Source organism: Humulus lupulus, chromosome 2 (assembly GCF_963169125.1).
Source record: "Humulus lupulus chromosome 2, drHumLupu1.1, whole genome shotgun sequence".
NCBI lineage: Eukaryota > Viridiplantae > Streptophyta > Magnoliopsida > Rosales > Cannabaceae > Humulus > Humulus lupulus.
The window spans coordinates 60,489,223-60,507,362 of NC_084794.1; positions in this window are offsets into that span (position 1 = coordinate 60,489,223).

An 18,140-nucleotide genomic window follows, 5' to 3' on the forward strand; every position below is an offset into this window, starting at 1 on the left:
CAACATAATATGTCATATCCTCCACAACAACAAAGAAAACCATCTCTAGAGGATACCCTACAACAGTTCATTCAAACAACCCAACAAGCTTTGCAAACAAATTCTCAATCACTTTTAAAACTTGAGACACAAATGTGTCAACTTGCAACTTCTGTAGCTGAAAGGGAAAAATGAAAATTTCCCAGTCAACCCATTCCAAATCCAAAATGCCAATATGATGTAGGTACATCTAAATCTAATGGAGAAGTCGAATCAATTTCTATTCTCAAGTCTGGAACAATTATTGAATAGCCTGATTATGTACCTCAACCAAAAAAGAGTCAGCATGATAGTTCAATCTCTAGAGACTCATTGAAAGGAAATGAAAAGAGTCATTCTAAAAGTTCACATTCTAAAAGCCCTATCCCACAAAGATTAGTCCCGATCAAAAGAGGTAGTAAGTGTGGTGATATCTTAGAGGTATTTAACCAAGTATAAATATCCCATTCTTAGATGCCATTAAACAGATACTTGCCTACTCTAAATTCTTTTAAGGATCTTTGTACTACGAAAAGAAACACCAATCTTCCAAAAAGGCATTTTTAACGGAACAAGTCACCTCTATAATTCAATATAAAACTATTGTTAAACATAAAGATCCTGGGTGTCCCACAATTTCATGTATTATTGGAGATCATATAATTAATAAAACTTCACTTGATTTAGGAGCTAGTGTGAATTTGTTACCTTGCTCTGTTTATAAGCAACTTAGTCTAGGAGCACTGAAACCTACATCCATGACTTTTCAGTTAGTTGATCGTTTTGTAAAAATTCCTAGAGGTATTATAGAATATGTGTTAATAGAGGTAGATAAGTTTTATTTTCCTATTGATTTCATCGTTCTTGATACTCATACTGTTGAAAACATGAATGTTCAAATCCCTATCATTTTGGGTAGACCATTTTTAGCCACATCTAATGCAATCATTAACTATCATAATGGTGTTCTTAAATTATCATTTAGAAATATGACTGTTGAATTGAATGTTTTTAATATTGCTAACAAATCTATTGAATGTGATGATCTATACAAGGTGAATCTCATTGAGTCAGAAACACACAATTTCTTTCTAAACAAAGATAATTCTTTTAAAAATTGTGTTAATCATTTTGGCATGAATCTAGATATTGATAGTGTAAATTATTTGTTAGAGTCAACACCTTTAATGGACACAAAAAAATGGAAAGCAAAAATTGAGTCAGTTGAACATATTCTTCCATTAGAATTTGTGCATTCACTTTTTGACCCACCAAAGTTAGATCTTAAAGTTTTACCTGAAAATTTGAAATATGTATTCTTAGGAGAATCTAAAACTTTTCTTGTTATCATAGCATCTGCTTTAGAGAAAGAACATGAAGAAAAATTGATAGAAGTTCTTAAGAATCATAGAGAAGATATGGGATGGACAATTGGAGATGTTAAGGGAATTAGTCCCTCTATATGCATGCATCGAATCCATCTGGAGGAAAATACAAAGCTAACCCGTGAGTGTCAAAGAAGACTGAATCCAAACATGAAAGAAGTTGTTAGAGATGAGATACTTAAATTATTAGATGTAGGTATTATATATCCTATTTATGATCATGAATTAGTCCTATCCATGTTGTTCCTAAGAAGTCTGGTATTACTGTAGTAAAAAATGAAAACTGTGAATTAATTCCCACCAAGATCCAAATTGGATGACGAGTGTGCATCGACTACAAAAAATTGAATACCCTCACTAGAAAAGACCATTTCCCATTGCCCTTCATTGACTAAATTATTGAGAGATTAGCTGGTCATGCCTACTACTGTTTCCTTGATGGTTATTCTTGATACAACCTGTAATGCCCTATTACCTTAGAGCCGTTACTAAGTGGGTTTAAAATATGCAATTAACTCGCTAAATGAGGTTTTTATAACAAAAGTGTGATTAAATAGTAATCAAGGCCGTAATCTTTGAAAATTCCTTAATTCATTGAAAATTTCAAGTGTTTTACATTAGGGATCCCAAAATACAGTTTAGAAAATATTTACAACTCCAAAACAGGTTTACAAGTAATTAACTGTCAAAGTCAGGGCTTAATACATCCATTTCTCAAAGATACCCCCAACAAAAACAGTCGGGCAGGCCAAACATGTACGCGTCGCCCCACGCTCTCCGTACTCATGGCTGGTTGACTTTCTCCTTGCCCTTACCTGCAACACAGAGCACCCGTGAGCCGAAGCCCAGCAAGAAAACTCACACAGTACATAGCATACGCATATTATTTAATCAACATATTAGACAATCCATAGACAATACAGATAGTCCATCAGACCTAACATGTACGACCATGCCGTCCCAAAAGCGTTACCAAAGCCTGGGATCTCGGTTCTCACCGTAAGGATATCCCATGTATCCATTGGGATCTTACCCTAACCGTAAGCACTCCATTTGCTAAGTGTTATTCCCGGCCCTTCGCCGTTCTCGGCTCCTTGCCGTTCCCGGCTCCTTTGCCGTTCATTCTACTATAACCACATATAGCATTCTCAAACATCATTCAAACATATAATAATTCAATCAAGGCTACACCCTAACAATAATACAATCTAGGGTCGTGCCCTACAACAACACTATGGGCCCATGCCCTGCTCTACAGGTGCTACAGTTTTCTTACCTGCATCCCGAGCTTTCCGATCCACCAAAGTCACAAGCACGGTCCTCTATCCCGAGCCTCTCCGAAAACCTAGTCACAACACATTTAAAACACTCTTTAATACTAACCAATCCAAAACCACTTCCCGGGACCAATCCCGCACTCTCTGGACCTTTAATTTCCTAAAACAATGTAACAGAGACATCCCCTGAGCCCCCCGGGCAAAAGCCCTAAAAATTCAAAATTACACTCTCAGAAATTGCCTAGGGCCGCGACACTCCCATCAAGGGCCACGGTGCCCAGAACCCTCTCCTGATCCTGATGCATGCCTGCACCGTGGCACCAAAGAACAGGGCCGCGGCGCCCCTACGCGAACCCAGAATTCTAGGTTTTCCCCTGCATTTTTCCCGAGCCAAAACACCTCCACTTCAACCCAAACAAATACCTAAACCCCAAAATCAATTTAAAACCCCAAATAAACCATTTAACAACCTATAAACATAAAAAAAACAAGCTCAATTACACAATCACACCCAAAATCCACACTTGGGTTTCAGATTTCAGAAACTCAAACCATGGCTTCTAAGACTTAAACCAGAGCTTGAAAAATTTAAACCATGCCTCTAAAATCTCAAACCACACCAGATACAAAATTCAAACATGATAAAAACTCTTACCTTAATCAAGAATTTAGCTTGAATTCTCCTCAATCCCAGCTTCAAACCACTTCCCCCTTGATTATCCAAACTGAATTTTCCAAACCAAACCAGCCATATTTCCTTTAAATTCCCACACTTAATCTCTGAAAATCAAACGTAAATTTAAACAAAAACAGAGCATAACTCTTACCTCTGAATAATCCTAGCTTAAACTTGATTTTGGTTGCCTCAAACCCCTTGATTCTCCTCCTAAGTTTCAAATTCAGCTTTCTTCTTTTTCTTCTCTTTTCTTCTAGCTTTCACTTCCAAATTCCAGCATAAACAATCTATGACCAAGTGTAATACGTAATTCACCCTTTCCTTCAGCTGAAGTTTATCTAACCCTTGCCAAATGACCACTCTACCCCTCCATAAAAATTCTTTCCTAACTAAACCTCAAGAGCATTTTTGTCATTCCACCTTTCTTACAATTCTGCCATTTTCCCATCTATACTTGTTACTCTTAGTAACTACCAATGGTTACTCAAGTTACTCAATTACCATTAACCATTAACCACTAATTCTCAAATTTAAAAAATTCCCAAAATACCCCTAGGCTCCTCCCGAGCCGGGTATTAAAATCCTGTTGTGACTTTTAAACTAATTAGCTCCCTAGGACCGTCTCGGCACGTGCATCACATTAATATTACCACACACACGTGGTACAAATCATATAATACAATTATCACATTTATGCCCTCAGCAGGCTAAAATTACCAATTTACCCCTAACATACAAACGGGGCCCACATGCATATTTATACCACCTAAACATGTATTCTAATCACATATTCATTTTAATTCATATATTATCATGTTAATTTACTTATTGCCCTCCAGGCACGCTAATCAAGGTCCTAATCAAGGTCGTTGAATACTTCTTTTACAAGAGTTTGATCTAGAAATTCATGATAAAAAGGTGTCTGAAAATGTTGTAGCTGATTACCTGTCTAGGTTAATTATTGAAACCAATAAAGAGTCTACCCTTATCATAGAGAGTTTTCCTGATTAACATTTGATGTATGTTTCTTCTCTGCCATGGTATGTTGATATTGTTAGTTATCTAGTTGCTAGTGAGGTACCATCTCATTGGTCCAAACAAGATAAATAAAAATTTTATTCGGAGGTGAAAATTGTTATTTGGGATGATTCATACTTGTTTAAATATTTTCCTAATCAGATTGTACGTAGATGTATTCCAAATTGTGATCAATCTAAAATCATATCTTTATGCCACGATCATGCTTATGGAGGCCATTTCAGCGGTAAAAAGACTGCTGCAAAATTTTTACAATGTTGATTTTATTGGCCAACAATTTTTCGTGATACATATATATACTGTAAATCATTTGAACATTGTCAAAAGTTAGGAAGTCTATCTAGAAGAAACATGATTCCTTTAAACCCTATCCCTATTATTGATATATTTGATGTTTGGGGTATTGATTTTATGGGTCCATTTCCTAACTCTTTTGGTAATTTGTATATTCTTGTTGGGGTTGATTATGTCTCCAAATGGGTTGAAGCTATTGCATGCCACACAAATGACCACAAAGTGGTGCTTCATTTTTTGAAAGAAAATATTTGTTCCTGCTTTGGTAACCCCTATGCTATCATTAGTGATGGAGGTACACATTTTTGTAATAAGCCATTTGAACATTTTATGAAACAATACGGTATTGCACATAAAGTCACTACACCCTATCATCCACAAACTAGTGGTCAAGTTGAAATATCCAATAAAAAATCAAGCACATCCTAGAAAAAACTGTGAACCCAACGAGGAAATATTGGTCTTTGAGATTAATTGATGCTTTATCAGCATATCGTATAGCATACAAAACTCTCATTGGAATGTCACCCTACAAACTTGTGTATGGGCAGGCATGTCATCTGTAGCGCACCAATTTTAATTTTGTGCTTTATTTTTTTTATTTAATAATTGTTAAATGTTAGGGAATTATTTTAATTGTTTGGTAGAAATTATGTGAATTTATTTTGTAAATTGTTTTATTTAATTATTTTAATTTGTAAGTAAATGAGTTTTGGTTGTATGCACCAAGGTGCATGGTAAGTAGTGATGCACTTAAGCAATTGGGTGTGTGCATGTGCATGGTTGCATGATGAGCGTGCAATAGTTTTTCCTACATATAATTTTATTTTTTATTTTATTTATTTAAGAAATGAAAAAGAAAATAAAAAGAAAAGGGAATAAGAGAGAGAGGGCATGGGAAGAGAGTGGGAATGGATGGATTATTTTCCCTATTTAGTATGAAATTTAAATAAATTAATTAGATGATATTAGCTAAATTGCGAAAGAAAAGGTTGTCTTCTTATAATTTATTCTATTAATTCCTTTCATTTAAGAAAAAAATAAAAACAAAATAAAAGAAATTAAAATTTGGGAAACTTTTCCATTCACATTAGTTTAGTTTATTTTTCTCTTAGGTTAAATAAAAAGGAAAGAAAAAAAAGAAGAGCTTGCGTGCTCTTGTGTGACCGGCGACTAGAGAGAGAGAGGGTGCGTGAGAGCTAGAGAGAGAAGGAGAGAAAGGAAGAAAGAAAGAGAGAGAGAGAGAGAGAGAGAGAGGTCGTAGAAGAAGAAGAGAAAGAAGGGAGGAAGGATTTGAAATTCTTGGGTATTCAAGGTGATTGTTCTCTAGGGTTCATGTCATTATTGTGTTCTTGATACTACAATCAAGAGAGGTAATGGATCCACTTTTATCTTTGTTTTTGATTTGGTGTGTAATGATGGTTTATGGTTTTTGAATATGGATTGAAATTGACAAGGAAACTATGTTGATCTCTTGTTATTGGTGTTGTTTTGATCTTAAAATTTTGAGCATAGTGATCTTGATGATATGACACCTAGGGTTTTTCCCTATGTTTTGGTTGCTATGGTTTATTTGGTTTTCATGTTCTATGAAAAAGCATGCAAGGATGATGGTAGATACATGCAAGGATTTTGGTTTTTGATCAACTAATATATGATGATGATTATCTTTATATTTTAAACATGAGAATATTTGTTGATTTTGGGCTATGAGGGTTTCAGCCTAGGGGAAATTTTTATAGCATGCTTGATTCACTTTTTTTATGATTTGACGTCACTTGTGATCTTAGAAACATGTTAGGTTATTTTAACGATTTCAAATGGGTATAAGTTCCTTTGAAAATGTTAATTTTGTTTTGTATGTAAAAATGTTAGGTTTTGATGCTTGAATAGTTTTGCTTCTTGGAATACTTGAATAGTAGGAACATGTTAGGTGATATACTTAAACTTGATTAAAAGTGTGTTTTTTTATTATTTATGCTTGCTGTTTTTTTTTTTTTTTTTAATTTTGATGGTGATGATCAATCAATGATTTCAAAATATACACAAGTATGCCCAAAATAATATTTTAAAACCAATGTAAACAACAAATAATTTTTTTTTCATTGTAATAGGACTTTTGAACTAATTAAAAACATGCAATTTTTTTTTTGTATTTTATAAAAGAAATATGGTGGATGGTTTAAGTGTGAGTTTAATTAAATAAAATAGTTGCTGAAGAATTTTGGTTAGTAGGAAGAAAATGTCTTTTAAATGAGATAAGTAAAACAAGTATATCAAATAAATTAAATCTTAAGCTATGTATATGATAAATGTAATTTTTCACAATTTAAATATGTACTTTCATACTTATACATATGTGCATTTTTTTTATTTAAATTGTGAAAAGAATATGGTTTAAATTCAATTTTGTGATTTTAAACAAATAATATGATTGCTGGAATTTTGGTTTATTAAGAGAAAATATCTTTATAATTATGATAAGTAAGTTACATACTCCAATAAATTAAGTCTTAGATTTTATATATGAAAATGTGATTTTTCCACACTTTATTTATGTATTTTCACATTTATAAATATGCAGATTTTTTTAAGATAAGTAAATTTATTTTCTAAAAGAAAACAAGAAATTTATTTAGTCATTATAAGTAACTACAAAATTTTTCACAATCTTTAAAATGCTATTTAAATAATAGATTGAAATATTATTTCATAAGAAATTAAGAGAGTAAATGAATTATCTTATAAAATTAAATATTTCATAATAAAGTTTTGTATGACCAATGTGTGGTTAAAGAAATAATTAAATGGTAAATAATTTTGCTTGCTGGATTTTTAGAGAAGAATCAATGAGATATGCAAGTAGAAATTATCGATTTTAAACGTTAAAATTTAAGAACACTCCCACGAATGCATGTTACATGCAAATATATTTTTATGTTAAAAAATATGCCTTTTTTTTCAAACATGTCATTTTTATGTTGTAACCATGAAGGATTGATTGGTAGAAACAACATTATTCTTTTGTGATTTTTGTAGAATTATTAAATGTTTGTAATTGCAATGCAACTTGTGCCATATGTGCATGACCTATGCACACGTGAGGTATGTATGTTGGGCATGAATATTCTTACGTGATTTTAAAGATGAATGTTTGGTTATGATTATAGGCTCGTTGTGACGTTTTGGCACTTTACTTTGCTTGGACCTGAGGTAAGGAAGTTAGATAGAATTTTATATGTTACTATGCTATGAAAGGTTTGACTTGTTATGCTGCAAGAAATAAAGTGCTATGAAAGTTTAAGCTCTATGTTTTGATATATCATGGTAAGTCAAGCATTATGAAAGGTGAAATTCTATGTTTGACATGTTATGATAAAACAAATGCTATGTAACGTGTAATTTTTATATTTTTATAGTTTGATGTGAACTGTGATGCATGTGCTTGTATGATGAATGAAAAGAAAAAGTTGCTAGCGTGTTGAACAAGAAGCAAAAAATGAGTTACTTAGGATATGTTGTAACTCAAAGGGCGGACGCGCCAAAGTTATTGAAAGACCTGAGATATTGTTTACCTCATAGAGGAGGTCTTACCAGTCTATATTTTTACTGGTTACCTCAAGATGTGACATGGACAATAGAGGTGGCATGATCACAAAGAGTATGCTTATGATGTGTGATTGTGGTGTTTGACTATGATTACATTTATGAATATAAACTATGAGTATGAAGATGATATGTTTTGCTCTGATTTACGATACATGTTCTTCTTGTGTTTTCTTTGATATTGTTGTATTGTTGTACTTCCTTACTGGGCTTTTATCTCATCCCTCTTACTTTCCCCCATTTCAGGTAAATAATAGGGTTTCTCCTTGGCACGCGCAGTGATGTGGGGAGTTCTGACGTCTGAGTATGTATGGTGTGGGGTGTCTTATAAATGTACATCAATCAATATTAGTGCCAAGAATAAAAGAACCTATGTTATGAATTTTATTTCTAATTACGTCAGTGGGACTTAAATTTTTATTTTATTTCTGAATATTGCATAAAGATACATTATTTTATTTTTCAACTATTGGACCCAATATGCATATTTTACCAAGGCCTCACTGAGTTTTTCCTTAAAGTGGCATTTTTCTATTAACTATGAGTTGAGAGATAGTAGTAGATTAGGGCACTTTACATCATCTTTCTATTGAGTTAGAGTATCGAGCCTATTGGGCAATTAAACAATTGAATTTTGCTATAGACATTGCAGGTAATTAAAAAAAAAAGCTTCATCTAAATGAATTGGAGGAATTGAGGAATGATGCCTATGACTGTGGAAAAAGCTATAAAGAGCGTACAAAACTATATCATGACAAGAACACCTTAAGGGAAGAGTTCTCTCCAAGTCAGAAAGTTCTTTTGTACAACTCTCGTCTGCATTTGTTTCCAGATAAATTACGTTCTAGATGGTCTGGTCTGGTCCATTTACTATTCATACTGTTTTCCCTCATGGAGCTATTGAAATTGAAAATTCTAAATTTGGTAATGTTTTTAAAATAAACGGACAAAGATTAAAACCATTTTTAGAATTGAAAATACCTGAAGTAAATAAAATACTTCTTCACCATCATATTATCCATGTTAGTAAAATTCCAAATGCTCTTAGTTTTATTTTTCTTGATGTTTTATTTTAATTGTTTTTGTTTATATTACTCCATTGTGTTAGTTTTTTTGTCATTTATTTTCCTAGAGAATCAACATCTATCTTTTTGCATCATCTCTTTGTTTTGGGTGTCTCACTTCATGTTTTTATCATATACATTTTTAGACATATACAACATATTTATATATAACATATAAACAAAAAAAATTCAAAACATAAACAATTACCTCTTGAATCCTATCAAGTGTCCTTGAGTCTTTTCGTATTTTTATCAATCTTCCTATCCAAAACTTTGAGTACTCAAACCACGATCTTCCGGAGTGTTATCTACACCTCAAGATGTGTGTGGGCACATAGAGAACATGAGTTTGCAATTTTAAGAATCACAAGTATTTCTCAACACATGAGAACTTAGATCATGGTCTGAGAATAACTAGAATAAAGAAGAAAAAGAAAGAGTTTTGTCTGACAAAAATTCTGAGAACTATTCTGAATCGTATATTTTTTATTCTCTTCTTCTTCTTCTACATCATATATATATAGAGAGATTTATATTACCTTATTATTCCTAATAATAATAGTAATATAATAATAATATCATAAAGATGATAGAATTTGATTTAGATAAATATCTAACTTACCAAATTTGAAAAAACTATTTTCAAATTATTAATTAATTAAATAAATAAAATAAAAACTACAGTGATACAATATCAGTATATGTGGTACACGCATGGCACCGTCTATGGACTGTGTCATGCATGACCCACTATTCTCTTTTCAAGGATTATTCATTTTTTTCTTTTATTTAATTATTTAATTAAAATCAATCTCCCACAAAATAAGGTATTAATATTTTTAAGGAAAAATATGACAACCATATTTCAAAATTTAAATTTTAAATTCAAAATTCAAATTGATGATCATCATTAGCATCATCTTTTAAAATTCAATAAATCAAAAGCTATTTTTGACTTACCAATTTTATTTTCTCTCACTCAAATAAAATAATTAATTTTAAAAAGTAATTGATTTATTTATATATATGAAATTCGAAAACTCATATATTTAAATTAATAAATATATTTTTTTAAATTAATAATTAATTCAAAATTAATTATTCAACCTCAATTATCATATAATTGTATACTTGACTCGAAGAATGAAATTCTTCTCAATTTCCCAAATTACAGTTATACCCTTGTATCAATTCTTGCCTTGATATGGTGTTGATAGAGCCACCCTAGAGACCTATGGACCTATAATATCAATCTCCCATAAATATTACATTATTAATCAAAGCTTTTTGATTAAATAATCATATTTATTAATCTCATGATTACTCCACTATAAATATAAGATTGAACTCTTGATAATTACATACATATATTTACTGAGTTCTTTATTAAAGAATAAAGTGTCCATTGATATAATCATTACATACAATGTTAATCCTCTATTAATGGTTCATAATTAAAAATGAATAAAATTACCGTTTTACCCTTTTAGCTATATCTTGTTCCTAGAGTACCATTGCCTTTACTAGTGAAGGTTGTGTCACAAAAAGTTTGTGACGTGAGCGCTCATAATCTTTTCAGTTCCAAAAGGCAACCTAATAGGGAACCATTATTCAATCTATAAAAAGGTATAGATTCCATATCTGTTAAACTACGTCCCCAGCCATATACATCATTGAGTCCCCAAAACAATTGTTCTTAGCCTGATCATTATGACAAACCTTAATGCATTAATCAAAGGATCAAATGACATACATAGGAGTTCATAGCAACCTCAGGATTAAGATCATCATGTATATGATCATCATTTGATATGTTTGATTAATACTTTGAAATGATGTTTAAACAAGTATTAACAAATCACATCTGGTTCAGTTCTACATACTCTCAGCATGCAAAGTACCTCCAATAAAGTGTCCTACTATATTAGTAACCCAGATCTAGGTCACTTGTATTCATAATACTAGTGGACCGTACTAGCAGTAATTAATCTACAGATTCCATAAATTTATTTTATTGCGAACGGTTTTAAGTTATTATTTTAATCTCGATCCTCTCATACCAATATGAGATTAAAACAACATAGATAAACTTTGGAATTTTCTAATATTTACTTAATATTATCAATATAATATCAGACATAGTCTATATATAATAATTCAATTCAATTATTTATTTCATTTAAAAAATTTGTGAACTACAATTGCTTTAAGGGAACTATTCCCAACATATTCATGTGTTGATTTGAAATTATTACATTGTTGAACTTTTGAATCAAAATTTTGCTAAAAATTATTTGAGTAATAACAAAATATTATTGTTATAATAGTTTATACTATTTATGAGTTATTAAGAAGTAATTCCAGATATATTTTATGCACAAACCAAACATATGGTAAGTTTAATTTTTAACACATACAATTGAGAAAAATCCTAAGTTTAAAGCTTTCTTTTTATGTGAGTGGTGAGAATTGAGAAAATGACTTTTTTATTATATATTGATCTTTAGAGTTGGTAAAATTAAATTTTTTGGAATTCAAATACATGATAATTACTAGAGAGATAATATATTAGAAAGAGCCTGTAAATGTAATTTTTTTTTTCTTGTATTTATTTTTCTTATAATCCATATATGTTGTTTATTGTCTTCTCTAAAAAAAATGAAAGAAAGAACAAGAGAAACATTTATATCCATGTAGCTTGGTTAAAATTCCAAATTAAATCAAAATAAAACCTTGCTGCATTATTTATTTCATATACATTTCTATGTTGTCTCTTGTTAAAAAAATGTATACCAAAATATAATAATAGAGGTATACAAAAAAAAAAAAAAAAAAAAAAAAAACAAGAGCAACATTTCTAAATTCTAGTCACATGGCAAGGTTAAAATTTCAAAGTAAATCAATTGCAATCTTATTTCATTTTAGTAAATATCAGTTTAAAAATTTTATGTTTATTTCTTTGGTTTTTCGGCTCTAGGTATTGTAATAAAATCCTGAAAGTTTATAAGTCATTTGAATTTTCAAAATTTTTGGTTAGCCTATCTATTGATCAATAATTGTATAAATTGTTTGTCCTAAAAATGACTTTATCCAATTGAGTGTTAATTGATACATATTTCCAACTCCAAGAGTGTCAACCCATTCTTTTTTAAAATATTTTCAATACCTGTGAGGATTTGGAGTTGAGACTTTTTACTTTAGTAATTTTTTCGATATTTTTTGTGTTATTAATTAAACGAAGAATATGATTTAGGAAACACTCACACACAAAACTAGAATTACAACTTGTATAGTTTTTAAATAGTATTTTCTAAAGCTTTCACTAATTCATTTGTTTAGCTCAGTAAAGTTTTGCAGATATTGATTTGATTTTTTTCAACTTGATAAATATTTTTGTCCGCTTGAATTGCTAAGGACTAGCAATAAGCTAGTTGGGGTTGTGATAAATGCTCAAAAATACATAGTTATTGTTCAAAAAAATCAAAATAAATTAACTTTTAATTAATATTTTAATGGAATTATTGTGATATATTTTTATGTTGAAAATATTTTTTGTTTGGATTTAATTTGATCTTTGTTTGAAGAAAAAATAGTATTTTTTGGTAGATTTGAAAATGAATTTAAAGAATGATAAATTTAAGGCCGAAAACAAAGAAAATTGGCATTTTTGCAAAGAAGAGAAAGCCCAAAACCATCAACAAGCCCACATGGCCAAAGACCCAAATCGCTCTGGTGCCACATGTCGCGTACTGCGCATGCCAATTGCTGGGATGCACCTGTCCCGTGGTACTAACTTGCCTGATACGCGCGTGTGGCACACGCGCCTGCCACCAGCCAACTGTTTGGCTCACACACCCCTGCCATGAGTGGTCTTCGACTCCACCGCCCAAAGCAGCTGCCAAAAAGCACTTTTTGCCCTCTTCTCTCTTGATGCCACGTTTCCCATAGCTGCCAATTTTTAGCCAATGAACTTGCACCATGTGTCAAGTTGCAGCCCACTTCAACCAATGAAAAGCTACCATGTGTTCACTCCGAATTAATATTTTTAAATTGCAAAACTACCCTATGCAATTTGTAGTAAGTTTTATTTCACTTTTAGTCCTTTTACCTTACTATAAATAGGTGTTTAGGCTTTTAGAAATTAGATACGATTTCAAACAGAGAAATCTAGAGAAAACACTGTGCGCGCTAAGAGACACTGTTTTTATTTACTTATTTTTGTAATGGGTTTCTAATTTCTCTTATTATTAAGATGGATGATGAAACCAAGTGTACTTAATTAGGTATTTATTTTTGTATTGATTCTCAATAGTACAATATAATATTAATGATTTTTGCTTCTCTCAATAATTTCTTTCATCTTTAATATCAAGTATTTTTTATATTTAGAAATTATTAAAGCTTGGTTTTATATTTTGCTAAAAATGATTTTTTTTTTTATTATTTGTAGTTTCATTAAATTATCTCACATTTAATACTATAAGTTCTAATTTTGAAGCGAAGAAAATATATTTTAGAAAAAATAATTAGATAGATTTTGTACGCCCTGATATTCAGCCCGAGTCTTTTATGCAGCTCGAGTACAGCTGTCTAGCTAAGAACAATACTAAGGGACCCACAAGTTGATATCTCCTCTGCGAAGGCAGTGCGACCCTCCGGGTAATAACACAAGCTGAGGAATATAAAGGATTAAGGTACAAGCTGCAGATGGATATAAAACACAGCATCCTGGGCACGAGCTGGCGTTATGTTCAGGTCGTGTTACCCTGACAATCTGCCATATCCAGGAGTCTTTATAAACCTGGATACGTTCTTTGTAAACGTGCGTGGTCAGGCATTATATGTCCGTTACCCCTGAATTCTCGGACACGCAACATAAACGTGCGTGATCAAACATCACATGTTCGTCTATGCCAGACGACCCATGATCAATTTTACCTAATGATTAGACCATACCTTAACATATATTGTAATATTCATCATTTGTGGAGGACAAGTCACATATAGGATGGATATCCACGTGATAACCCCTGCACCTATCCTGGGATGGTTCTTCTATAAATACCAAGACCTTGGATAGAAAAGGAGTTGAGTTTTTTCCGTGTAATAAAAATACTCTGTTGAAATATAGAGAGAAATACAATAATAATATCAACTCGTGGACTAGGGGGATTTTAGCCTCTGAACCACGTAAAAAGGAACAAGTGTTCTTATTATTTCATTCTAAGCATCCTTAAGAGCCATTATTCTTACTACAGTTTATCCTTAAGCACTAGTTTATTCCAGCTAATTACGTAATACACTGTTGGCGAAAAACCACGTCAACAGTTTGGTGCTTTCATTGAGAGCTACAAATTAGTGCCGTTGAAAAAAATTCAGGAAAAATTTCATCATGGTGGTCACTCGTTCAAGGCACGGGAACGAAACAAATCAACATGGTGGGCAGGAGCCTCACCATACCACTGTTTCTGACGAACAAAACCCGGAGATTCATCAGCGGTCGGGAAAGCAACAGATGGGCCATGGCGACACCAGAAGTTCAGCACCTCTACTGTCGAATCTGAACTCGGATTACTTGACTGCAGTGGAGTTGGAGAACATGCAATTGAGGAGCCATCTAGGAAAAGCAAACAAGCAAATCGAGGAAGTCTTGGCTCGTCTACCCTTTCTTACAACCGACGTTAACGTTGGAAAGAGGAAAGGTGGGAACGTAAGTCCTACCGGGACAGTCGACCCAGGCCCAGTCGGTCGGTTAGAACCTCAACTCCAAGTTCTACGCCCGTTTCGCACAATCACCAAGAAACCCCATTTAGTGGCTTTCCCAGAGATCATCAATGAGTCAGCAGGTCGGTCAGAACCTCGACTCTGAGTTTAGCGCCACCTTCAAATGCCCATGGCAACCCACACAGATGGTCAATGACTAACTCACAAAGACGACATGTCCCAACTGACTTCCCTATACTTTGATCAGATTGTCAGGCACAAAGAACCAAAAATGGTGGAGGAGAGCGACCGCAAGCTAACTTGGTCTGGCCTGATGGGACGAGGATCGCCTCACCAATCAGGCATCCTCCATCACCAATAAGTCACTCGTTCCCACCTCGCTCAGCTCGAGATGTTCTTACCTAAGGAAACAACAGGAGAAATCCTCCTCTCACTGCCCCTGCTTATGTCCTGAGAGCACACAGATCCTCATCCTTATCCTCGGTCGCAAGCTCTGAGTTTTTCTAATTGAAGTTATTGGACGAAGGGTTGTCGAAGTGAGAGGACCAGTGCAGATTATAAGAATTAGCTGAGTTTGGCTCAGAACCCTCGAGTTGATCCACATACCGATCTGCGAGATCGCCTAAATTCACAAATAACAAATTCAGCTCGCGATGGAGTCCACGGCGCTCGCCACGAGGGAAGTCCTCTGACGTGCGCGATAACGGGAATGCCCCACCAAACCAAGCCCAAACTTGGAGGGATAATAACCCGTCAAACGCGTACGGTTGAATAGGAGCTGTTGAACAGCCTTAGGGAACCAAGGACCCAACCCTCGAGAGGTTGGCCCAGATGGAGGAATTGATGAAAAAACTCCTATCAAAGAAGGAAAAAGACGAGTATGACTCAGGGGATGAGCTCGAGCTTTTTGCTCCCAACATCACTGCAACACCATACCCGCTAGGTTTCACGATCCCCCATTTATCAAAATTCGATGGAGATGGAGATCCGTCCGACCACTTGGAGATGTTCAATACCCTAATGATGGCCCATAACATCGGACTCGAGTTAAGGTGCTTAGTATTCCCTTTGACTCTGGTCGGACCGGCTGGGCAATGGTTCAACCAATACAAAAAGCATTCTATCAACTCATGGAAGAGCTTATCCGTTGAATTTAAGAGGGCGTTCCAGGCTTCTCAAGCAGCTCGGATAAAGGTAGACTCCCTGACAAACATAAAGCAGCAACCCAGAGAGCCTCTATAAGCTCACTTGAGTAGGTTCACCAACATCGCTGCGCGAGCTAGAGACTCAGATGAATTCTCTAGGCCTATGGCGATGAGAACAGGAATCCTTGTCGGAGGTGACTTGTGGAAAGAGATCCAGCGAAAGGGTGTCAACACAGTGGACGAGTTACTGAACAGGGCTCAGAGGTGGATCAACCTGGAAGAGGCGTGAGCTTCAGTCGCAGGAACTAGCCAAGTCCCTGCCCAGCCCGTTGGAGCGGTAATGGACGTTGTAGCAACGTCTCAAACTGTTAACCAGAATGTAATGCCCTGGCTACCCCAGAATAGTTACGGTGAACAGTGAACCAGAAATTTGACTCGCTACCCGAGTCCTTTGGTTAAAAACGTGCTTCTAAGTGTTATTAATAGGCTTAGGTGGAAAACCAATAAAAAGGAAAGGATATATTTTATTAAGTATATAAACTGTTCATGAGCTCATTAAAACATTTATAAGTTATTTACAACTCAAAAATGTCATTACTGTTTCAAAATTACAAACCCGCCGACCTAAGCGGAAAAAATAGGGTAAACCCCCTAGTTCCTTTGAGAACTCCTTGGCCGTGGTGGTCAAGCAGCCGCATATGTACACATCACCACCTAAGCTCTCCACTCAAGGCTGGGTGAGCTTTTCTTTCCCTTTACCTACACCACATAGCACCCATGAGCCAAGGCCCAGCAAGAAAACACAATATAGCATGATATAATGTCAACAATGATCATAATAATCATTCAGGACTATCAGTCCAAAACAGATAAGTGACAGTCACAAAAGTCACTAAATTGGGTATAGCTCCCTTTAGCCTTGTGACGATAGGGTCACCGGGGCTTAACAGATAAGTGAACCTTTCACTAGCTTAAACATGATAGGTGCATGATGACTAGTCACCAACATAGCCTTCCTCATGACTCTAGAGTCTTAACTATGGAACAACGTTCCCTAGCCATGTGACAAGCAGTCACCTAGGCCTTTGGCCCTGGCTCTAAGTAACTAGTCTTAGACTAGCCAAGCGCTTATAAGTTTCATCGACCTTAGGGTCGGTCCAGCATTAATGCCTTAGATCCATTCAATGCTGATATCGATTAGATCTAATCTTTATTCGGCCCTGCGTTCAGGACGCTTATGTCGGTTCTGACTCTTAGGTCAGTATCCTTGACTAGTCAGTGCCATATACAAGTAAACAATATTCACTAGCATTTAATATGCAATCCATGTCCACATTTATCAACCAACATGCCTCAATAACGATCATGCATGTCACATACACAGGGTGCAATTTTCTTACCTCTGATTTGAGCGAGAATGAATAAAAGAACGACCCTTGAGAACGATCTAACTTTTAGTCCTTTAGCGGTCACCTAGCCATAACCAAATATGGGACACCATCAATTAAATGATAATCAAGGGTTCCCAAACCAAGATCTAGCCTCCGGGACATCAATCCCCACTAATCCGTGTAGTAGGAACGATCCCGAGGCCTAAAACCATGTTCCCAGCCACTCCAGGAGCAGGGGCCGCGACGCCCAGCATGAACAATTTCTCCCACCTGCTTCTTCGAGCTAGGGCCGCGGCACCCCAAGAACAGGGTTGTGACCTCCAACCCAGAACCTGACCAAACACGATTTTCATCATCCCAAACCCTCCAAAAACATGCCTAAACACTTCCAAATCATCAAATCAAAGTTCTCAAGCTTCCCCATGATCCAAAACCATCAAATCCCAAGGCTCAAACGAACCAAAAACCCAACGATTCACAAGAGCCAATTCTAAGCTTAGAAACTCTAAAAACTCAAAACTT